This window comes from Gasterosteus aculeatus, chromosome 11, assembly GCF_964276395.1.
Source record: "Gasterosteus aculeatus chromosome 11, fGasAcu3.hap1.1, whole genome shotgun sequence".
In the NCBI taxonomy this organism is placed as follows: domain Eukaryota; kingdom Metazoa; phylum Chordata; class Actinopteri; order Perciformes; family Gasterosteidae; genus Gasterosteus; species Gasterosteus aculeatus.
The window spans coordinates 1,180,918-1,205,033 of NC_135699.1; the positions used below are offsets into that span (position 1 = coordinate 1,180,918).

Sequence of the window (24,116 nt, forward strand, 5' to 3'; positions counted from 1 at the left end):
GGGAGGCAGACAGACAAGAAGACAGCTAGGGAGGTAGAAAGGCAGGTAGACAGCTAGGGAGGTAGACAGGGAAGAAGACCGCTACTAGGGAGGTAGACAGAGAAGAAGACAGCTAGGGAGGCAGACATACAAGAAGACAGCTATGGAGGCAGACATACAAGAAGACAGCTATGGAGGCAGACATACAAGAAGACAGCTATGGAGGCAGACATACAAGAAGACAGCTAGGGAGGCAGACATACAAGAAGACAGCTAGGGAGGCAGACATACAAGAAGACAGCTAGGGAGGCAGACATACAAGAAGACAGCTAGGGAGGCAGACATACAAGAAGACAGCTAGGGAGGCAGACATACAAGAAGCTAGCTAGGGAGGTAGACAGACCATAAGACAGCTATGGAGGCAGACAGACAAGAAGACAGCTGCTAGGGAGGTGTACAGACAAGAAGACAGCTGCTAGGGAGGTAGACAGACAAGAAGACAGCTGCTAGGGAGGTAGACAGACAAGAAAAAGAAGAAGGCGGGTAGACAGCTAGGGAGACAAAGGCAGGTAGACAGCGAGGGAGGCAGACAGACAAGAAGACAGCGAGGGAGGCAGACAGACAAGAAGACAGCTAGGGAGGCAGACAGCTAGGGAGGCAGACAGACAAGAAGACAGCTAGGGAGGTAGACAGCTAGGGAGGTAGACAGCTAGGGAGGTAGAAATGCAGGTAGACCGACAAGAAGACAGCAATGGAGGTAGAAAGGCAGATAGACAGCTAGGGAGGCAGACAGACACAAAGACGGCTAGGGAGGCAGACAGACAAGAAGACAGCTAGGGAGGGAGAAAGGCAGGTAGACAGCTAGGGAGGTAGACAGAGAAGAAGACAGCTATGGAGGTAGACAGAGAAGAAGACAGCTGCTAGGGAGGTAGACAGACAAGAAGACAGCTGCTAGGGAGGTAGACAGACAAGAAGACAGCTGCTAGGGAGGTAGACAGACAAGAAGACAGCTGCTAGGGAGGTAGACAGGCAGGTAGACAGCTAGAGAGGCAGACTGACAAGAAGACAGCTAGGGAGGTAGACAGACGAGAAGACAGGTAGGGAGGTAGAAAGGCAGGTAGACAGCTAGCGAAGCAGACGGACAAGAAGACAGCTAGGGAGGTAGACAGCTAGGTAGGCAGACAGACAAGAAGACAGCTAGGGAGGTAGACAGCTAGGTAGGCAGACAGACAAGAAGACAGCTAGGGAGGTGGAAAGGCAGATAGACAGCTGCTGGGGAGGTAGACAGACAAGAAGACAGCTAGTGAGTCAGACAGACAGACAAGAAGACAGCTAGTGAGTCAGACAGACAGACAAGAAGACAGCTAGTGAGTCAGACAGACAGACAAGAAGACAGCTAGTGAGTCAGACAGACAGACAAGAAGACAGCTAGTGAGTCAGACAGACAGACAAGAAGACAGCTAGTGAGTCAGACAGACAGACAAGAAGACAGCTAGTGAGTCAGACAGACAGACAAGAAGACAGCTAGTGAGTCAGACAGACAGACAAGAAGACAGCTAGTGAGTCAGACAGACAGACAAGAAGACAGCTAGTGAGTCAGACAGACAGACAAGAAGACAGCTAGTGAGTCAGACAGACAGACAAGAAGACAGCTAGTGAGTCAGACAGACAGACAAGAAGACAGCTAGTGAGTCAGACAGACAGACAAGAAGACAGCTAGTGAGTCAGACAGACAGACAAGAAGACAGCTAGTGAGTCAGACAGACAGACAAGAAGACAGCTAGTGAGTCAGACAGATAGACAAGAAGACAGCTAGTGAGTCAGACAGATAGACAAGAAGACAGCTAGTGAGTCAGATAGACAAGAAGACAGCTAGTGAGTCAGATAGACAAGAAGACAGCTAGTGAGTCAGATAGACAAGAAGACAGCTAGTGAGTCAGATAGACAAGAAGACAGCTAGTGAGTCAGATAGACAAGAAGACAGCTAGTGAGTCAGACAGACAGACAAGAAGACAACTAGTGAGTCAGACAGACAAGAAGACAGCTGTTAGGGAAATAGACAGACAAGAAGACAGCTGTTAGGGAAATAGACAGACAAGAAGACAGCTAGGGAGGTAGAAAGGCAGGTAGACAGCTAGCTAGCTAGGAGTAAGGGTGTTTGCTTTGTGAGCCCAAAGAAGCCCGCAGTAGTGTACAGCCCTTTTCTCTCTAAGGGGTGGGTGTCTCTGTGCGATGAGGAAGCGAGCCAGCAACCAATAACAATACTGCTCAGTATTGGGCTGCTCAGTCTATCATTGTATCTACATCGCTACCCTGGTCTGTGAAGTCGTATTATGGATCACATGTTTTATTGACAGGAGTTGAGATGGGCACAATGTCTGTGCCGTGGACTGGGTTTATCTGTCGTCGTCTATCGTCTCTGGCCGTGTGGGTGTGGTCCCACGGTTGCCAGTAGATGGGGTGTCGTTTCTACTGGGCAACGACATAGCAGAGGGCAGAGTGGTCCCGGTCCCAGAGGTTGTGGACAACCCAGATCCCGCCTACACTGGAACAGAGACAGACGGGTCAGTGTTTCCTGCGTGTGTTGTGACACGTGCGCAGGAAAGAAAAAGGAAGAACGTATATGATGTGTCATCCTTATATCAAGCTGTGTGTGATCCAGACCCACTGCCTCCCAACAAAAAGGACAAGTCTCCTCCACCTTCAGTCGAGCGCATACCTGAGGGGAGTGAGTTAGAGTTAGTAGAGTTGGTAGACACCATTACAAAGAGTAAGGTGATTGAGTGTCGGCAAAATGACGAAAGCCTGCAAAAATGTTTTGAGGCGGTAGATAAACCGTTTTCTAAACCATATGCAACATTGGATTCCTTAACTGGTCTGTTAGTAAGAAAATGGACTGCTCGACCTTCTGTGGGTGTCAGCGAGTGTGTTTACCAGGTTGTGTTGCCCACACTGTTTCGTCAGCAGGTGTTGTCGCTGGCTCATGACTACACGGTGGCAGGGCACCTGGGCATCCGGAAGACTTATGACCGTGTCCTCAGACACTTCTCTTGGCCTGGTCTGAAAAAGGATGTGATCAGGTACTGCAATGCTTGTAAGATCTGTCAGCTAGCAGGAAAACCAAATCAGGGGGTTCCTCGTGCTCCATTGTATCCAATACCGGTGGTGGGGGAACCATTTGACAGGGTTATGATCGACTGTGTAGGCCCTCTGCTAAAAACGAGGGCTGGCAACCGATTCCTGCTGACTATCATCAGCAAAATCACCACCAAAGCAGTAGTTAAAGGACTAATAAAGTTCTTTATCACTTTTGGGTTACCTAAGGAATTGCATTCGGACCAGGGGTCCAATTTCACATCATCCTTGTTTGCCTCGGTGATGAGGTCATTAGCGATCACCCACCAAACGTCCAATGCCTACCACCCTGAAAGTCAGGGGGCGTTAGAATGATGGCATCAAACATTGAAAGGCATGCTAAAAAACATTGCTTGTCTGCTCAGACGGACTGGGATGAAGGGCTACCTTTTGTTTTGTTCGCTATCAGGGAAACAACTCAAGAATCAACAGGATTCAGTCCAAATGACCTGGTGTTTGGTCACACAGTGCGGGGTCCCCCTACAAATACTGAAGGAACAATTGTTGGGTGACAAACAACATACCGTGACTATCGTGTTGGGCTATGTGGCAAAGACACAAGAAAGATTGCATCTAGCCTGTGAATTAGCGAAGGAATCTCTTTCGGCAACACAGAAACGGATGAAGTAAAGGTATGACAAAAAGCAGTGAAGCGTGTGTTCCTCCCTGGAGATCAGGTGCTGGTGTTGTTGCCAGTACCAGGTTAATCGCTATCAGCGCAGTACTGTGGTCCATACACTGTGGAAAAGTGTGTTAGTGAGACAAATGACATGGTCAGGACTCCTGAGCGGAGGCACCCTTTACGCCGTTGTCATATAAATATGTTAAAGGAGTACTGAAATGGGGACAAAACCAAACCTGTACATCAAGTGGGGCCAGCCATAATGTTGCTCAAGGTCCGGTGGCTGGAGTGCTGGTCACAGAGGTTTGTCCTGAGGATGAATTAAGGAAACAGTCTGGTAATGTTTTGACCGGTGAAAGGTTAAACAATTCTGAAATGATCAATATGCTGCCGTCAGGATTTTGTGAATGGTCCTAATGTGGTGCAACTTGAGAAATGTCGTAAAGACGACTTAGCATTGCAGCACACTTCGACATTGTAGTGTCCAAAAATAGTGTAAAAAAAGAAATAAAGGCAACATTGATTGAGAAATTGGCTGAATTAAATGTTTTAGAGGTTTCAGGCAACCCTGAGTCATCTGTTGATGAAAGGTTACATGGTGCAGGTTCCCTAGAAGAACCAAAGACTCCCAGGGAGCAGGAAATTCGCTGAAAGTGATCCTCCTCCTGCACAGTTACCACGCTTTGAGGCTTTCTCTCCAGGCAGCCGAAGTTCTGGCAGTGATGCTAAGCTTAGGGTTTGTCTGGCTCGCCTTCAATTAGAAGAGAAGGAAATGGTGCGTAAGGTCGAGTATAATCATAGTTTGCAGCTTCGTAAATTACAATACGGGAGCTTGACTTAGAGGCCATGAGAATCACTTCCAATCAGGCCCTAAAACTTGATGTTCATAAAACTTGGTTTGTTGTATGTAAGCATATCGCTCTTGTGCCAACATTTAGAGAGCCAGAAGTTGATTCTTACTTTGGTGCATTTGAAAGGATTGCCACTGCAATAGATTGGCCAAAGGACATGTGGCCCATCTTATTACAGCGCAAGTTGGTGGGTAAGGCACAGGAAGTAGTATCTCTTTTGTTGGAAGACAGTTTGAACTATAGAGGTTCTTAAGTCTATTTGGCATACCTATGAGCTTGTGCCAGAGGCCTAAAGACAGAAGTTCAGTTGCTGAGTTTGTACGAGAGAAAGGTGTTCTTTTTGATAAGTGGTGTGCAGCCAATAGTGTTAAGAATAACGTCCCTCCGTCAGTTGATTCTTTTGGAGGACTTTTTTCTCAGAGAAAATTCTTAACGTTCTTAAATGAACAGAAGGGGACCTCAGTAAAGCAGCAGTACTGTCTGATGAGTTTGTTCTTACTCACAATGGTTAGTGGGTTATTCAAAGTTGCTGTTCTTCCTGGGTTACCAATTAAGGGTGTTGACTTCATTCTGAGCAATGATCTGACTGGGGGTAAGGTTGTGCCAGTTCCTGAGGTGGTTGAAAGCTCTCCTACCACTCCTGAGTCTGACCAACTGGGACAACTGCTCCCCAGTGTCTTTCCGGCTTGTGCTGTTACCAGGGCCCAATCAAAGAAGCATGGTCTTGATTTGTCCGACACTATCTTTGTTAATGACCAGGTTCCTGAGATTGCTGTGATACAGTCTGATAGTCAGCTTACTGATCAGCCCACTGACATCATGTCTCAGGCCACTCGGGAGGTTGTGCGGAATACATTGCTGCCTAAAAAGGTGATTCCACTCTTTCCAAATGTCGATCTTCTCTCTTTAGTCAGGAAGAAGCTAAGAAAAAGAAAATGGCTTATCTGTTAATTGATGGCTTGTTGATGTGTCGCTGGACAAGCGAAGTTTCAGAGGGTGTAGATGTAGACTGTAACGCAACTTACCAAGTTGTTGTTCCCACTGTGTATCGTTCACAGGTACTGTCCTTAGCTCATGATCATCATTGGTCAGGACATATGGGGGTTACAAAAACTTTAGAATAGAGTTGTTAGATATATCTTCTGGCCTGGACTAAAGTCTAATGTTGTTAGTTACTGTCGTACCTGCCATGTGTGTCAGGTTTCAGGGAAACCAAATCAGGTGATTGCTCCTGCTCCTCTCAACCCGATTCCAGTGATGGGTGATCCTTTTGGGAAAGTACTTGTTGATTGTGTTGGACCGTTGCCACAGACTAAGAGCGGTAATCAGTTTTTGGTCACAATTATATGCTCTTCCACCAGATTTCCAGAAGCCATTCCGCTACGGAAAATCACAGCTCCGGTTGTAACCAAGGCTCTTGTGAAGTTTTTCACGGTATTTGGTCTGCCTCGTGAGATACAAACTGACCAAGGTAACAAGTCCAGAGTCTTTGCTCAGGCCCTGAGGGCCTTGGGAATAAAGCTACCTCTAGTGCTTACCATCCAGAGAGCCAGGGGCCCCTAGAGAGATTCCACCAGACTCTGAAATCAATGCTGCGCGAACACTGTCATGACAGTCAAAGATTGGGATGACGGCATTCCTCTTTTGATGTTTGCTGCCCGTGAAGCAGTGCAAGAGTCACTCGGCTTTAGTCCTGCGCAGTTAGTATTTGGGCATGAAGTTAGGGGTCCATTAAAAGGTTCTCAAGGAACAGTTGGTGTCTCCAACGGACAAGATAAGAAGTGTTCCTGAGTATGGTGCCATGCTTAAGGTTTGTCTGCAGCGCGCCTGCTCATTGGCTAAAGAGGCTCTAGAATCGTTGTTGTTAAAGTTATTGTCTCACTTGTGGACGTAACATCCTTATTTCCTCCCTTCAGGAACTTGGTGTCTCAGGCTCTGCTCTCTCCCTTCTCTCGTCCTACCTCGACGGCCGCACCTACCGGGTAACCTGGCGAGGATCTGTGTCGGAACCTTGTCCTCTAACTACTGGAGATCCTCAGGGTTCCTTCCTGGGTCCCCTTCTCTTCTCGCTCTACACAACTCTCTCTGCGCAGTCATTCGCTCGCATGGCTTCTCCTACCACAGCTATGCCGATGACGCGCAACTAATTCTCTCCTTCCCTCACTCGGACACCCAGTTGGCGGAACGGATCTCTGCCTGTCTGAGTGACATCTCTCAGTAGATGTCCGCCCACCATCTGAAAATCAACCCCGATAAGACTGAACTACTTCTCTTTCCGGGAAAAGATTCTCCGACCCAGGAACTGACAGTCAACTTTGGCAACTCCGTGCTAACGCCCACTCTGAGAATGCAGCGAATGTAGCCCTTCCTGAACACACTGTTACATGTCCCATGTTTTGTTCTGTGCCTTTAACTGTGAGTGGGGTAGAGTGCTTGTTTCTCGGTTCACAGGTGTGCGGTGCTGGTTGGCTGTTGGCGAGGAGGCGCGGCCGGTGAAGACCTGGAGAGTAATCGGCTACTGAGCTGATTGCCTATATAAACCAGCCTGGTTGCTGCAGAAAGAAGAGAAAGGAGAGAGAGGCCATGTGTTTTGTATGGCCTGTTAAAGACGTTTTGTCTTGAACCCGTTGTGCTCTACCGGAGTTCTGGAGAAGGGGTAGGTAGTTCTGCCCATGGGTGTACATTTGCAACACGTAGGTAAATCTTTGTTACACACACTATGTTAGCTGGGCGGGGGTCACCCCTGTAGTTTTGGCCATAGACAGGTAAGCTGGTTAGGGATAGACTGTTGTTAGGCAGGGATAGGTGTGTAGAAGAAAAGGGACCTTTTGTTTATTTCATTACTTTGACCCCAGTCCCAAAATCCCCTTCTCCTCCCTTCCTTGGTTGTGTGTGTACTTTTTTGTGTTTTGTCTTTTTGTTTTACTAAATGTCCCACAAAGACCAAAAGTGAGTTTCGGGTGTCATGCCTCTTTATTTTTGGTCAGCTGCACCCCACACTACTTCACGGTCCACCGCTGGTTACAATGAGTGCGCAAGCACATGCGTTTACGATCCCCACCTCCAACTGAGGTGGAAACGTAACAGAGACAAACACACTTATATCGTCAGCATAAGCAGAAAAAGCAGGAGGTCTTTTGAGACTGGGAGGACCCTGGCAGTGAGAGACTGCTGAGTCGCCATCTCAGCCTGCACTGCAAAGGTTCAATCACTAGGCTATAAAGTTGCCCTGAAATTGGACATCCTTGTCTTATCCCGCGCTGCACAGGGATTGACCGACTCAGCCCCACCCCGTTCTTAACCAAACATTGAGCACCTCTGTACAATAAACCCACCCAAGCCAGTAAACCATCACCAATACCAAAAGCCAGAAGTGCAGAAAACAAATACGAGTGATCCCCCCCCCTGTCAAAGGTTTCTCCTGATCCAATGACACAATCCCCAGGTTTACATTGTTATTCTTGCACAAATGCAATATGTCTCTCGTGAGGAAAATGGTATCCATAATTGTTCTCCCTGGTACACAATATGTCTGGTCAGTATATACTACCATGTCCAGGCTGACCTTTAGGTTTGTTTGCTCTGGATAGCACCTGTTAGTACAGAGGAAAGCTACTGGCCTCCAGTTCTTTAGTAGTGCCAGACCCCCTTTCGTTGGTGGTCACGCTGCCTCCTGGAAGCTTCAGGCAGGTCATCTGCTTCCTCTGGGCCACTGACCTCTCCAGGTTGAAGAAGATCGAGGTCGGGGCGTCCATGTCTTTCAGCTGTAAGAAATGAGACCTGACTAGAGCTCCCTTCACCCTCCCCTGAAGGAAGGAGCTCAACTCAAGCCTTTTTTTTTAACAGCTGCCCAGTAACATGATTTGAGCCCCTGTGTAGCCCTTCCCCAATTATTATACCCGTGTTTGTACTGCCATCCGACAGTAAAGTTGGTTAACTGCACCTTCTTGTGTCTCTCAGAGTCGTGCAATTGGATCCACACACTTGTCTGCACACCTCACAGTACAAACTGGCCAATAAGATGGATTCAGCAGACTCCGGTTCCGGGCTCACTGTCCTGCCGACGCCATTACTGCAGCAGACTGAGGAACAATTTAATGCAGTTCACCTCGAGATGCAGGGGATGTCTGAGCGCCAGGAGAGCATTCACAGCCAGGTTACTTTTCTGACTAATCAGGTCCAACAGCTCATGGATCGTCTGGACACCTTCACCGCTCCGAGTGCTGTTCCAGCTCCGATCCCAGCTCCAGCTCCAGCTTCACTTCCCGCTGCTTCTCCGCCTGCTGTCCCGCCACGTCTCGCTCGTCCCGAAGATTCTCCGGGGACTCTGGCGACTGTCGGTCCTTTCTGGTTCAGTGTGGGCTCCACTTCGAGTTAAACGCGCCAGCTTTCCAGACGGAACGCTCCAAGGTGGCGTAATCTCGTACCTCTCTGGCAGGGCAGAGAGATGGGCGGCAGCGGAATGGTCAAGAAACTCACACATCTGCTCCTCGGTACAGCTGTTTACAGAAACTCTAAGCAAGATCTTCAACACCACTAATCGCGGTCGAGAGCATTGATGGGATTTCGCCAGGGCAATTGGCGGGTCTCGGATTACGCCATTGAATTCCGCACATTGGCAGCAGACAGTGGGTGGAATGAGGAGTCCTTGTTCGACGCATTCTTGTATGGGTTAGCAGAGCCCATTAAAGATCAATTAATCAACCGTGAGTTACCAGAAGATGTGGATTCGCTCATTGCTTTGGTGGTCAAGATCGATAAACGTCTCCAGGACCGTGGGAGATCCAGACCGGAATATTCTGCTCCTGTCCAGAGGGGGCAGTCGACTTCAGCTCAGCAGTCCTGGCAAGCTCCGGCGCGGTACACACCCATGGCAGGCGCAACAGCGTCCTCTGATGGTGCGGAGGAGCCTATGCAGCTGGGGCGCACCAAGCTCAGTCCAGAGGGGCGTCAGCGTTGAGTGCGTGAGGGTGGATGCATTTATTGTGGGCAGAAGGGTCACTACCTCTCAAACTGTCCAGTGAAGGACCAGGCAACGGCAAGATATACACTGGTGAGTCACACAACTGTGTCTTCTGTTCGACCTTTCATGCAAGCCAAGCTCATCACACTTCTCAGACTGTCAGTTATCCTTTCTTGGTTGACTCCGGGGCTGATGAGAATTTTATGGAGGTTAGCGAAGAGATTACATTTAAGATTAATTCCTCTTCCAAAGCAATTGGAGGCTCACGCTCTAGATGGTCTGTTGTTTACATGCCGCCGGCGGGCAACGTGCACAAGGCACAGCGGACACTCGCCGACCAGATACGTCCTGATCCCATCCCCCACAGCTCCACTAACCTGCTGCAGTCTCCCTCCCCTCCCTCCCCCAGCCCATCAGGTGCTCACGCCTCTTCATCTATATCACCTTCCCCTCCCCCACCAGCAACGACCCTCTCTATTCTGGAGAGAGACGTTAACCGGCTCTTTAGAAGACTTAATCCCCGTAAGGCAGCCGGTCCGGACTCAGTTTCCCCTCACTCCCTGAAGCATTGTGCTGACCAGCTGTCTCCGGTGTTCACTGACATCTTCAACACCTCCCTGGAGACATGCCACGTACCAGCCTGCTTCAAGGCCTCCACCATCATCCCTGTCCCCAAGAAGCCCAGGATCACAGGACTCAATGACTACAGGCCCGTCGCCCTGACCTCCGTAGTCATGAAGTCTTTTGAACGGCTAGTCCTGACCCACCTAAAGTCCCTCACCGACCCCCTCCTGGACCCCCTGCAGTTCGCCAGGTCTGTGGACGATGCTGTCAACATGGCGCTCCACTACATCCTCCAGCATCTGGACTCCCCAGGAACCTACGCCAGGATCCTGTTTGTGGACTTCAGCTCTGCTTTCAACACTATCATCCCGTCTCTGCTGCAGGACAAACTCTCCCAGCTGCACGTGCCCGACTCCACCTGCAAGTGGATCACTGACTTCCTGTCTGACAGGAAGCAGCACGTGAAGCTGGGGAAACATGTCTCAACCTCTCGGACCATTAGCACCGGTTCCCCCCAAGGCTGCGTTCTCTCCCCTCTGCTCTTCTCTCTGTACACCAACAGCTGCACCTCCAGCCACCAGTCCGTCAAGCTCCTGAAGTTCGCGGATGACACCACCCTCAATGGACTAATCTCTGGTGGGGACGAGTCCGCCTACAGGTGGAAGTCTGACCATCTGGTGTCGTGGTGCAGCCAGAACAACCTGGAGCTCAACGCTCTAAAGACAGTGGAGATGGTTGTGGATTTCCGGCGGAACAGAGCCCCACCCTCCCCCATCACCCTGTGTGACTCCCCAGTCACTATTGTAGATTCCTTCCGTTTCCTGGGCTCCATCATCACCCAGGACCTCAAGTGGGAGCTGAACATCAGCTCCATCACCAAGAAGGCTCAGCAGAGGTTGTTCTTCCTGAGGCAGCTGAAGAAACTCAACCTGCCAAAGACGATGATGGTCCACTTCTACACGGCCATCATGGAGTCCATCCTCTGCTCCTCCATCACCGTCTGGTACGCTGCAGCCACAGCCAAGGACAAGGACACGCTGCAGCCTGCCCTCCGCTCTGCAGAGAGGGTGATCGGCTGCAATCTGCCGTCCCTGCAGGACTTGTTCGCTTCCAGGTCTCTGAAGCAGCTAAAAAGATCGCGGCCGACCCCTCCCACCCCGGACAAAAACGGTTTGTGCCCCTTCCATCTGGCAGGAGGCTGAGGTCCATCAGGACTACGACCTCCCGCCACACGAACAGTTTCTTCCCGTCGGCAGTCGGGCTCATCAACAGAGCCGGTCCCCCACTGACTGACTATAACACTCCACCGGTCACTCCCCTTCACACTGCACATGCCACTTTAACTGCAATTCATCACTTGTCACTTTGTCTCTTGTCTGTTACTTGTTTGTTAGTGCACTTTATGCTTAATATTTTTCTTTACTTTTTAATATTTACATTTTTTTTTAAACTTTATTCTCTTGTTTTATACTAACCCATAGCCTTAGCCTTATTCTACTAACACATTGCATTAGCATTTCATTCCACTTTATTTTATTACTTGTGCACTGTTTTCTTGTCTGTCTACTGTCGCGCACTAATCGCCAAGACAAATTCCTTGTATGTTTGACATATTTTGGCTAATAAATGTTTCCTGATTCCTGATGTAAAATAACGCACCGGACTGATTCAATTCAGATGATTATTTTTCCGAGAGACATTCTGAAGTCCTGAGTTTTTACCTTTTCGACTCTCCATGGCTCTCTAAACACAACCCCCACATGAACTGGGTCACAGGGGAGATTACAAATTGGGACAGAAACTGTTCTGTAACCTGCATTCGCGCTGTGTCTATCTCCAAGATATTCCACTCTTCTGATGTTTCTTTCCCCAAGTGTCTAGAACTTGCGTCTCGATCTGCAGTCATCTCTCCCCGCACAGCTTCATCGGATGCTGATTTCCCAGATCTCTCCCAAATTCCCCCATGTTATCTAGACCTCAAGGAGGTCTTCAACAAGACACGGGCTACCTCTTTACCACCTCATCGACCTTATGACTGCGCCATTGACCTGCTACCAGGCACTTCACCCCCTAGAGGGCCCCTCTTCCATGTCTTCACCGGAGGTAAAAACTATGACTGAATATATTGACTCCTCCCTGGCAGCAGGACTCATTCGGCCGTCCTCCTCTCCTGCTGGAGCTGGGCTCTTCTTTGTGTCCAAGAAAGATAAGACGCTCCGCCCATGTATTGATTATCGGGGGATTAAATGAGATTACAATCAAGGCTTTAATACCCCAAGTGGTCACTATGAGTACCTAGTAATGCCCTTTGGTTTATCTAATGCGCCAGCGGTATTCCAGGCGTTGGTTAACTATGTACTTTGTGATATGTTGAACCAATATGTCTTTGTTTATTTAGACGATATCCTCATCTTCTCCCCAGATGAGGACACTCATGTCAAGCATGTTCTCCAGCGTCTTCTCACCCATCAACTTTTTCTTAAAGCAGAAAAATGTGAATTTCACGTGTCCTCTGTCTCTTTCCTAGGGTTCATAGTCTCTCAAGACAACATCCAGATGGATCCGGCGAAGGTTAGCGCAGTGACTGAGTGGGTTACTCCCACTTCTCGCAAACATCTCCAACGTTTTCTGGGTTTTGCTAATTTTTACAGACGTTTCATTAGGAACTTTAGCACCATTTCATCTCCATTGCATAAATTTCAGTGCTCATTACCGGCTGAGAGCGCCTTTCAGAAATTAAGAGTGATTTACTACTGCCCCGATCCTTACGCTCCTGGACCCTAATCTTTAGTTTGTGGTTGAAGTTGATGCCTCAGACGTAGGAGTCGGGGCCATACTCTCGCAAAGATCAGAAGTGGACAAGAAGCTCCATCCCTGTGCTTTTCTGTCTCGGAAACTTTCGCCCGCTGAGCGAAATTATGATGTGGGGAATAGGGAGTTACTAGCTATTAAAGTGGCTCCGGAGGAGTGGCGTCATTGGTTGGAGGGGACGGAACAGCCGTTCTTAGTTTTGACTGATCACAAGAATCTCGAGTACATCCGGTCCGCTAAATGTTTAACTTCCAGACAGGCCAGGTGGGCTTTATTTTGGGCCGACCTTGATTGATTGATTCAAGCATTTTATTTCATGAACATGTAGACATTTAAAAATCAACATAGACCACAACATTTGAAAAGTCACCTTTTGTTCAAGAAAAGGAGTAGAGGGAAGCAAAAGCTTATAGATACCCACCCCTATCTTATCCATATTCTCAATTAGTATATATTACTTTGAAGATTAATATCATACATACATCCACGCACAAATAAATACAATTTAAATTTCCGTCACTGAATATTTTCACAGATCTTATATTTGGCTAATGTGTATAATTTAAGATGTCTTTTGAACTGTGCAATATGTTTACAATCTTTGATCTTATCTGGTAAGTTGTTCCACAACTTCACCCCACAGACCGATATGCACCTGCTTTTGAGTGTAGAGTGCACCTTTGGTTGCCTCAGTTTCAGTCTCCCTCTTAAATTATAGTCTCCTAGTCTGTCGCTAAACCAACTTTGAATGTTTCCTGAGAGTAGGCTGTTTCTTGCTTTAAATACAATCTAACGTTTTAAAAACTTTAAGTCCATAAATTTAATATATTAAATTTCAGAAATGTGTGTGTTCATACCCCACCTTATTAACTATCCGTATTGCTTTTTTTTTTAATTGTGCATATTGCCTGTAGGGTGCTTTTGTAGGTATTACCCCACACTTCCACACAGTAACTCAAATAGGGGGCAAACAGTGTACAGTACAGTGTATGCAGTGATTGTATATTCAATGTGTCTGACTAGTATCCCTACACATCGTGCCAATTTTGAGTGTACACAAGTGACCTGTGGCCTCCAGCTGAGCTTGTGGTCTATCATTACACCTAAAAAGGAGTATTCAAACACCCTTTCGATTTTTATATTATTGATCTTTAGTTCAATGTGTGTGTTTGCTTGTGTGTTACTTTTACCAAAGACCATAAATTTGGTTTTCTTTACATTAAGTGATAATTATTTATATCAAACCACAATTTCAGCTTGGTTAACTCAGTCGAGACCGCCTCCAACAACTGTTCGAGGTTCCCTCCTTCACAGAATACATTTGTGTCATCTGCAAAAATAACATTTTTCAGGATCCTGGAAGCATTACTTATGTCATTTATATAAATAATAAATAGTTTTGGACTCAGTATTGATCCTTGTGGCACACCACAGGTAATATTTCTTAAGGTGGACTTCTTATCCCCTATCTGTACAAACTGTTTTCTTTGTCCTATGTAACTTTGTACCCAATTTAGTCCAACCCCTCTGATCCCATAGCTTTCCAGTTTGTGTAGCAGTATATCATGGTTTGTGTCAAATGAAGAAGGCATTTGACACAATGTATGAAGCCCCCTATTGCCATCTTTTTGTTATCTATTGTGCTTGTCAGTTCTTCTACTAAGTCCATAAGTGCCAATGATGTTGATCGGTTTGGCCTAAAACCATATTGACTATGAGTAATCCATGTTTATCTATGAAACTGTCCATCCTTGTAGCAAATATTTTTTTCAAAATTTTGGAAAATTGGGAAAGCAGGAAGACTGGTCTGTAGTTATTGTAAAGGTTTTTTTCACCTTCTTTGAAAATCGGAATTACCTTAGCAGTTTTCATTTTGGTTGGAAAGAAGCCCGTTTGAAGTGAAACATTACAGATATGTGCTAGGGGATCTGCTATATTAATAATGACTTCTTTTACTATTGTCATATCAATACCATTCCAGTCTCTTGATGTTTTTTTTTTTGAAGTTATTTACTATGGCAATAATTTCATTTTTATCGGTGTCCTTCAGAAAGTATCTGGGTTGCTCTTGCCCAAATAATGTGGTACACATCTCCCTTGCGGAAGGTTTATCTGCTCTTCTATTTTAGGGCCCACATTTACAAAGAATTTATTGAAGCCTTCTACCATCTCCTTTTTGTCATTAATAATCTTATCATTATCTAGAATTTCTTCTGGCAATCCAGAGCTGGTCGATCGATTTCTTATAATTGAATTTAAGATCTTCCATGTTTCCTTTATATTATTTTTATCTAGTAGTTTACAATAATAATCCTTTTTTACAATTTCGCACAATATCAGTTAATTTATTTTTATATCTTTTATACTTCATTTATTTCTCCTTGTTTCTATTCTTGATAAACTTTATATAAGAAGTTCTTCTTTTTACAGGCGTTCAACAGACCCTTTGTAAGCCAAGGTTTATCTGAGCGATTTGCTCGTTTTCTGCTTTGCTGAATTGGACAGCATCTGTCATATAACATCAGAAAAGTTTGCAGGAAGGAATCATAAGCATAATCAACCTCCTCTGGACTGGAGCTTTTACGAACTCTGCACCTGCCAGCCTCCTGTTGGGTTATTATACCAGTGTTTGTACTGCCATCCGACAGTAAAGTTGGTTAACTGCACCTCCTTGTGTCTCCGAGTCGTGCAATTGGATCCACACCTCACAATAGATTTATCTGTGTCCCCAAAGTAGTCACTCACTTTGGCTGTTTTATTAGGTTTCATCTAGAAAAGTCTTTTTTAAGTATCCAGATGTTGTGTCAGACTCATAGTAAATGGACTGTACGTATAGCGCTTTTCTAGTCCACTCAAAGCGCTTTAACACTACATGACATCATTCACCCATTCACACACTAATAACAGGACAACCATACACAGTGACATTGCAGCAACAGAAACCAGTTGTTCCTTTGCGCCTCGTCCTAAAGTTGTGGGTCAATGGCAACAACCGCCACGCCGTCAAATCTGCCGCCGCCACAGGTTCGTCCACGCGGGCTAGTCCGCCGCCGCTCCATTGACCGTGGGCGCCGCGCCCTTGCCAGCGTCCGCAGCGCCAACCTGCTTCCTTCGTGGACACAAACTGCTTGTGCTCCACACTCAACACTTGAGCTGGCGTACATAATGTAGGCACTGTGGCCGTGCTTCACCCTGAAAGACTGAGCAGGTGAGTCCAGGAACATGAACACCTGCCGCCTCAGACTGGACGTGTCTCAGCTTGGGATCTTTACATCCCAGATTAACCGTTTTTATACCACTGGCAAACTTCCCAAACCTCCGCAGCTCGTTAGTGAACACTTCATTTGGGATGAGCGGCGGAACCCCGGACACTATCTGCGTAGAGGGCGCTGTCAGCGGGGACACCTGCATGAGCGCGTCGCTGATGAACATGCCGCTCTCAGCTGGTGGACACGAGGTTCGTCTTTCAGGAACACAACCACAGCTCTGTTCATCCTGGAAGCAAAGGACAGGTTCTCGTGTCCTATCTGCTCCCCGAGAGCCAGCAACACCTCCACAGTGACCGCAATATCCGGCGGGACAATCCCTTACTCCCTGCCAGAGGACGACAAACCTCCTGATCGATCAAAAACAGTCAGTTTGTAAACTCACCGGGGGCCTCATTTATAAACGTTGCGTACGCACAAAAGAAGGCGTACGCCGCTCTCTACGCAATAATTGGTATTTATAAAAAGCAAACTTGACCCATGCGTATGCACAAAAACAGGTGAAATAAAACTTTGCGTAGAATTTGCGCCAGAAGTGGTGTACGGATGAAACATAGGACGTGCGTACGCACAGAAATATTCAGACTTATAAAACCGTGCGCACGCACGTCCTACGCAGTTTTACCGTAATAAATCACATTCACTACTAAATGCAGCGCAGCTGTTGCGGCTTCATGTCGCGCCCATAGTTGCCCATATATAGTCTGGGGAACGCCCACAAATTAATATTCAGCTGTTGCGAAATCATGACAAACACTGAGGGGAAAACGAAGAAACGTAACTTCTCAGTGTGAAGTGGAAATGATCGAGTGCCAAAAAGGCACTCGAGTGGCAAAAGGTTGCAAAGCAACGCTGCAGCCTCACAAACTCGCACCGTGGCCGAAATAAAGAAAAAAATGGTCTGACATCAAAGTGTATGCAAATAAGCGTTTAGCACGCCAAAGTGTGTCAGCCACGGGTAGGGAAAGGACACTGGAGCTGTCCCCTCCTGATGAAAGACTGGCGGCAATGATTGGGGATCAGGGACAGGGTCTGGGCCAACATCGGCATCAGGGGGTCGAGGCACGTTTGGAAGCTGTGCCACATTATGTAGCACAGCACACGCCAGCACGATGTTACACACCTTATCAGGAGTAAACAATAAGCTCCCTCCAGTCGAGGCAGCGCCATCTGCCCTTAAACAGGCCGATGGTGCGCTGCACTACAGCGCCAATCCTTCCATGTGCCACATCTAAGAGCGCAAGATCAGCCATTTCGCGTCATTACGCATTGTGATGGCATCATGCCATTTTATTACCGTCCATTTGATTGCATCTGACAAGCAACAGCTGTGTTTTGAGGATGAATTGCATAACATGCAATATTATTGCAGAACATATTTCACTTTTCTTTTTGAAAATGTGTTAATTTGTATTCTGGTTGTTTTCGCTGCAGATCGATCAAACGGGTGTTCGTGTTATTTATGAGAGGCAGTATCGATATTTTTATTGTCCAGCTAACAGTGTATAACAAAGATTTACCTACGTCAGCGGCCACAGAAAATCTTTTGCGGCACACGCAAACCTTTAAACTCTGATCAAAACATAAACTAGGGATGATTTGAACTTAAGAATTTAACCGATTAAAAATGTATTAACTGACAACCATTTTCTCCGGCGCTCATGTGCCGTGTTTTCCGCACAATAAGGCGCATAAGATACTTTCGTTTTTCATTCGGGTGACATTGACCATTTTAAGCCCCTCCTTTCATATTTTCGGCTTTCTTATTCATGTAATAAGAACAAATAACGGAAATGAACAGTCAAGACAAACTATGCTGTAGTCCCAGAGAGAATTGCAGTATTTCAGAAGAAATGGGTTGGGTCCGTCCACGATGGGACACGTCAGAGTGCCCGGCTAGCTCAGTCGGTAGAGCATGAGACTCTTAATCTAGCGCAAATCACTGTCAAAATTCGAGAGCACAAATCAGGTTGATGCACGCGCGTAAATCAAACATCCGCCAGCAAAAGTTTGTCTCAAGCGAGGTATTTGCTCGCTTGCGAAACGTGAACTTCGTTGCTCGCGAGGAGAATCTCTGCTCGCACTCGCTGTTGTTCTTGGTCTCTACACCTGATTGGTTACAAACCCCGTCTTTGGATTGGCTGGAGTGATGCATTCACACAACTATAGAATCCCATTTCCGCACTAAAGAAAGGGGATAGAAAGTCAGAATAAAACGTTGTCAAAAAACAAACGCCCCCCTTCGGCAATCGTAGTGGACCGTAGATGACAACCAGCTACAACCATCATTACCGGCACATTAAGACCAATGCGTCCAGCTCGCAGACCGGCTGGTGATATGCCGCCATAGCAGTCGTTTGGCGTCGGGGCGGGTGGAGACTGCTTTCAGGGTCCGATCGATGCTGCGACCAACAACCAATCTGTTCGTTTAAATTGTTTGTGCTTCATCAATTAATGTTTCACATAACTAATGTGCCGCATCATACATATTTTTATATTATTTCAAACTTTTCAAAATTGAAAATTAAAAACTTTTTTTTATTGTAAATGACCTCTCGTGGCCCACGGCCCACATTTTGGGAATCGCTGACCTAGATCATTTACAGGTTTGGCATACTGTGCCAAGGAACCCAGGTCGACTGAGGGGGTCACAGAGGTGCCACCAAAGACAATCACTTCAGTATTTTTTTTATTAAAATTTAAAAAGTTTAGAGCCATCCAGGTTTTGACATCCTCTAAACAGTTTAACAGTGGCTTAAGGGAGTATGAATCAGCCTTTTTGAGGGGTACATAGATCTGGCTTTCATCAGCATAACAATGGAATAAAAAGTGTGAGAAGGTACAAAGAAAAGAAGAGGACCCAGCACTGAACCCTGTGGGACCCCACATGGCAGAAGAGCAGTGGAGCGTCAGTAGGTAAATACGTCGTTAACTCTTAAAAGCACTGATTCTGTGCAATGTTTTAAAACCAGATTGGAATATTTCATGAACATTCTGTATTTAAAAAGTCCATGAGTGGCGAGTAGACAATCTAAGATTTTTGAAAGGAAGGACATCTTAGAAATGGGCCTAAAATTAGACATAACAGCAGGATCCAGTCCGGGTTTTTTTAAATCAGTGGCTGCACAAATGCATGTTTGTCTGAACAACAAAAGATCTTGTCTGGATGCAGGTCTCAGATGTAACTACATACTGTCAATATATTGTTTATATGTATATGATGGGTAGAGCTCACTCTACCTGTTGGGAATAACCAATTAAAATGGTGTGGCCAAACAGGTGAGGCCAGATTACTTCCTGGTTTGCACCAGGTTGCCCCAGCTCCACACTTGTCTCGGGAAGGACTAGTCGTGGAGCTCCCACCCCATCTGTGCAGTCTCCAGGAACGGGGAAGTGATGTCGACTTTTCGGTGATTGCTGAATTCTAGCCACTGCCGTTTCTGCCCCTTTGCAAACATATTTTGTATTTATGGTTACTTTGTTTTATCCAATATTTTGATTATGCGTTGTTCGTTCGGAGTGGGAAGGAGTGACGCGGCAGCCCAATACTCTACTCCCCATGGGCTCACCACCTGTGGAGGAAACCGATGGGGTCAGGTGCGCTGCTACAAGGGTGGCAGTGACAGTGGGGGGTCTAGACGGAACAGACCTGGGCGGCAGATGCTGGCTCTGGGGACGTGAAACGTAACCTCTCTGGGGGGGAAGGAGCCGGAGCGTTATCAGTGTGCTCAGAGGATTCGACATTTTTGGAGACCCTGCATGGGGCTCCAGTAGGGGACTCTGGGAGACTTCAATGCGCACGTGGGCGACGATGGAGAGGCGTGATTGGGAGGAATGGCCTCCCTGATCTGAACCCGAGTGGGTGTTTGTTACTGGACTTCTGTGCCAGTCACGGATTGTCCATAACAAAACACCATGTTCGAACATAAGGATGTTCATAAGTGTACGTGGTACCAGAGCACCCTAGGCCAAAGATCAATTCTGTAATCGTCTGATCTGAGGCTGCATGTTCTGGACACTCTGGTAAAGAGAGGGGCAGAGCTGTCAACTGATCACCATCTGGTTGTGAGCTGGGTCAGAGAATGGGGGAAGACTCGGGACAGACCCGGTAAACCCAAGCGTGTAGTGAGGGTGAACTGGGAACGTCTGGAGGAAGCCCCGGTCCAAAAGATTTTCAACTCACACCTCCGGCGGAGCTTCTCACATTCCTGTGGAGGTAGGGGACATTGAACCAGAGTGGTGTATGTTCAAAACCTCCATTGCTGAAGCCGCGGCAGTGAGTTGTGGCCTCAAGGGTTAGGTGCATCAAGGGGCGGTAACCCTCGAATCCCGTGGTGGACACCGGTGGTCAGGGAAGCCGTCCAACTGAAGGAGGCCTTCCGAGTTATGATATCTGGTGGGACTCCGGAGGCAGTTGCAGTGTACCCACAGGCTCGAAGGGCAGCAGCCTCTGCCGTGATGGAGGCAAAGCAGCGAGTATGGGAGGAGTTCGGGGTAACTATGGAGAAGGATCTTCGGTCGGCACCAAAGTGTTTCTGGAAGACCATCCGGCACCTCAGGAGGGGGAAACGGGGAACCATCCAAGCTGTGTACAGCAAGGATGGGACCCTGTTGACCGCGACTGAGGAGGTTATCGGGCGGTGGAAGGAACACTTTGAGGAACTCCTGAACCCAACTACTACGCCCTCTTTGGTGGAGGCGGAGCTGGAGGCGGAGGAGGGATCATCGTCAATTGGCCTGGTGGAGGTCACTGAGGTAGTCAAACAACTCCGCAGTGGCAAAGCCCCGGGGATTGATGAGATCCGTCCAGAGACGCTAAAAGCAATGGGTGTTGGGGGGGTTGTCTTGGATGACACGCCTCTTCAACATTGCGTGGAAGTCTGGGACAGTGCCAAAAGAGTGGCAGACCGGGGTGGTGGTACCCCTCTTCAAAAAAGGGGGACCAGAGAGTGTGTGCCAATTACAGGGGTATCCTGTTGCAGAGACTAGAACATTTAATTGCCATTTAATCACCATTGCAGCTGCCATCATCCCACAACCTGCTTCAGCACAACTAGCTGAAGTAATAGCATTAACAAAAGCCCTGGAATATGCTGAAGGCCACACGGTAAACATTTATGCAGACTCTGCATATGCACATGGTGCAGTTCATGTGGATGCCCCACAATGGATGAGAAGAGGTTTCCTGACAACAGCAAACATGCCAGTGAAACACAAAGAACGACTAATTAAAGCCATATTACTGCCAAACTAAAGTAGCAGTAATGAAATGCAAAGGACATCAAAAATCCCAAACATCAGTCGCAAAAGGAAATGAAGCAGCAGGCCTTGCAAAGAAAGCTGGAGGTTACACCAGACAAATGATAACCATCACAACACCACAACTGCCAACACTGGGAATTGAAGACATCAAACTAATGCAGAAAGAAGCAGGGGTGTATGAACAGAACCAGTGGTCCCAAAAGGGAGCAACACAGAAAGAAGGACTGTGGAGATCACATGATGGAAGACTTATGGCACCAGCAAAACTGTGCCAAGGTTTCATCAAACAGGCTCATGGCACTTCTCATGTCAACTCCAAAAAGAACCGAAGAAGAAGTTTCCAGAATATGGTGGCATCCATATATGAAAGAATTACCACCAAGAATGCCCAACTTGCAATAGTTTCAACCTGAAAAAAAACCACACAAATGTCCACAAGGAGCATTCCCAGTTCCAGATGCCCCCTTCAAAGAAATCTGCATCGATTACACAGACATGGGAGCAAAGAACCGAGTGAAGAGGTACAGATTCCTACTGGTAATGGTAGACCGGTATACCAGGTGGGTTGAAGCAATCCCCTGTAAAAAAAAGAAGATGCCAAAACGGTAATCAAATGGCTGAAGAATGAGCTCCTACCAAGATATGGAGTTCCCAGAAGAATCAAGTCTGACAATGGCACACATTTTTCAAACAAACACTTACACAAGGTTGAAAAGTATTTGGGCATCACACCACACACATGGAGCAGTCTATCACTAAGCTTACCTGGTTGGATGCTTTACCTCTTGCATTAATGTCTATGCGGTCCTCACCAGGGAGGGAAAACTTTCCTTTCTCCTCATTGATGACAGGGAGACCCATGCCGGGTCCAGACAGAGTTGGGAGACAGTCCTATGCTAGACATATTTCAAGTCGAAGAGTCTGAATATTATGGAAAGTTATGTGACCAGCTTGGAGTTTTGTCTACACAGATTCAAAGAGCCAACCAGACACCAGATGATGAGAACGTGTCATCAGCGGAACCAGGTGACTGGGTAAGGTTGAAAGTTCACAAAAGAAAGTGGACTGTACCGCGGTGGATTGGGCCGTTTGAAGTCATTGCAAGGACTTCACACGCGCTCCAAGTAAGAGGTCACACCAAAACTAAGTGGCATCCTCTAACCCATTGTCAAGCAGCAGAACCACCAACTAGATCACTTACACGGCAAGATTTGATAAATTCAAAGGAATGAGTTTAACAGGGATGGAGAATCTCGGGAGAATAATCAGAAAGAGGTGTGGTCTCACTGCTCATCTAAATTCTGGTTAGGGATGGTTTTCTTTACTGGTCTCATACTCTTTACACTTTACACTTTACACTTTTATGGTGGGGAGGAACAATAAAAGTAAGGAAAAACCACCCTGACAAAACCAGAACCACAACTGAATTCCACCTTACATAATGGTAAAGATTTTTGAATTTTGCACAAGTTCATCACCGAACCAAACAATCTAACAGGGAAAGTAACACATTCACCACAAAACCTCAGATCCATGTGAAATGTGTGACCGGAACACCTTGTGTAGCACGTTTTGATTTATGTATGACCGGAGGTTGCCCAGCCGGTTCCTTAAAACTACAATGGAGCTCAATAACTCAAATGGCCAAATATCATAAGTATTTGTGCACTGGAAATTGTGAAAGCTGGCTTGATGTTTTTGCCCACACTGATCCCCATGGTTATGTCAACCCAGAGCATCGACGGACTGGTCAAATAGCCCTAATTGGACACCTACAAACTTGTCCCCAACAAAGCATTGTTTGGCCCTGTTGCAACGCTGTCAACTTGGCGATAGCGTCTCCGCAACTAGACATGACTGGAATCTATAAGCTGGGGGTGGATAAAGAAGGATCTGATCCCTGGTGGGATATTGTTCTGACTGTATCTAACCCAGAAACCCCATCTTCAACAGTAATGCCTGAATCCGAAACTGCGACAGCTCCACCAAAGGAGACATCTCCTATCCCTCAACCATTAATAACGTATTTGAATATCTCCTCCACAAGACTGACCATAGCAACTGACACCGGGTACACTCAGGAAAACCAGTGGCTTAATTGGTTATTGTACACCGCGAAAGACCTTTAAATCGACCCGACTGTTGTGTTGTGAAGTGTGTGCCAAAGCACAACCTCAATTGGCCACTGTGCCCTTCACCCTGAACCCCAATAATGAGCCAGATGGTTTTTTTATGCATGTTGTCCTTCTTCCAGGGGCAGACAAGCAACAACTGTACTTCCTTAAACTTACTTTTCCCAGCAGTGCATCCAGTTAATCCTCAGACGTTCACGTATTATCCAGGCAACTACACTTGTTTACGTCACAGTCAAGTATCAGAAGAAGTTGGAATCTTGACAGACTGTTCCACCATTTTTAACATTACAGCGGGAGAGCGGAATGTGACGACCAGCAGAGTTTTTGAACAAAACACTGCCCGTGCGGACGTGTGGTGGTATTGTGGCGACAGAATACTTGGAGTCTACCTCCCTAGGAGTTGGACAGGTACCTGTGCTATGGTCCGTCTAATCATGCCCATGTCTATCATCCCACTACACAAACAAACTCACAACATTATGAAAATAAGAACCTCCGGCAACCAAGAACTAGACAGAAACCGCAGAG

At 46.9% G+C, this 24,116-nt stretch overlaps 2 long non-coding RNA genes across 2 annotated transcripts; one reads left to right on the forward strand and one right to left on the reverse strand.

Annotated features, from left to right (window-relative positions):
- Positions 1–2,310: 2,310 nt before the first annotated feature.
- On the reverse strand, positions 2,311–3,191 carry LOC144384589 (uncharacterized). Its single transcript, XR_013451389.1, has 2 exons — positions 2,914–3,191; positions 2,311–2,698 (listed from the first exon to the last, which is right to left on the reverse strand). It is a non-coding gene; the product is annotated as an uncharacterized LOC144384589 (long non-coding RNA).
- Positions 3,192–3,215: 24 nt separating this feature from the next.
- Positions 3,216–7,538, forward strand: LOC144384590 (uncharacterized). The gene is made up of 2 exons (XR_013451390.1): positions 3,216–6,397; positions 6,504–7,538. It is a non-coding gene; the product is annotated as an uncharacterized LOC144384590 (long non-coding RNA).
- Positions 7,539–24,116: the final 16,578 nt, after the last annotated feature.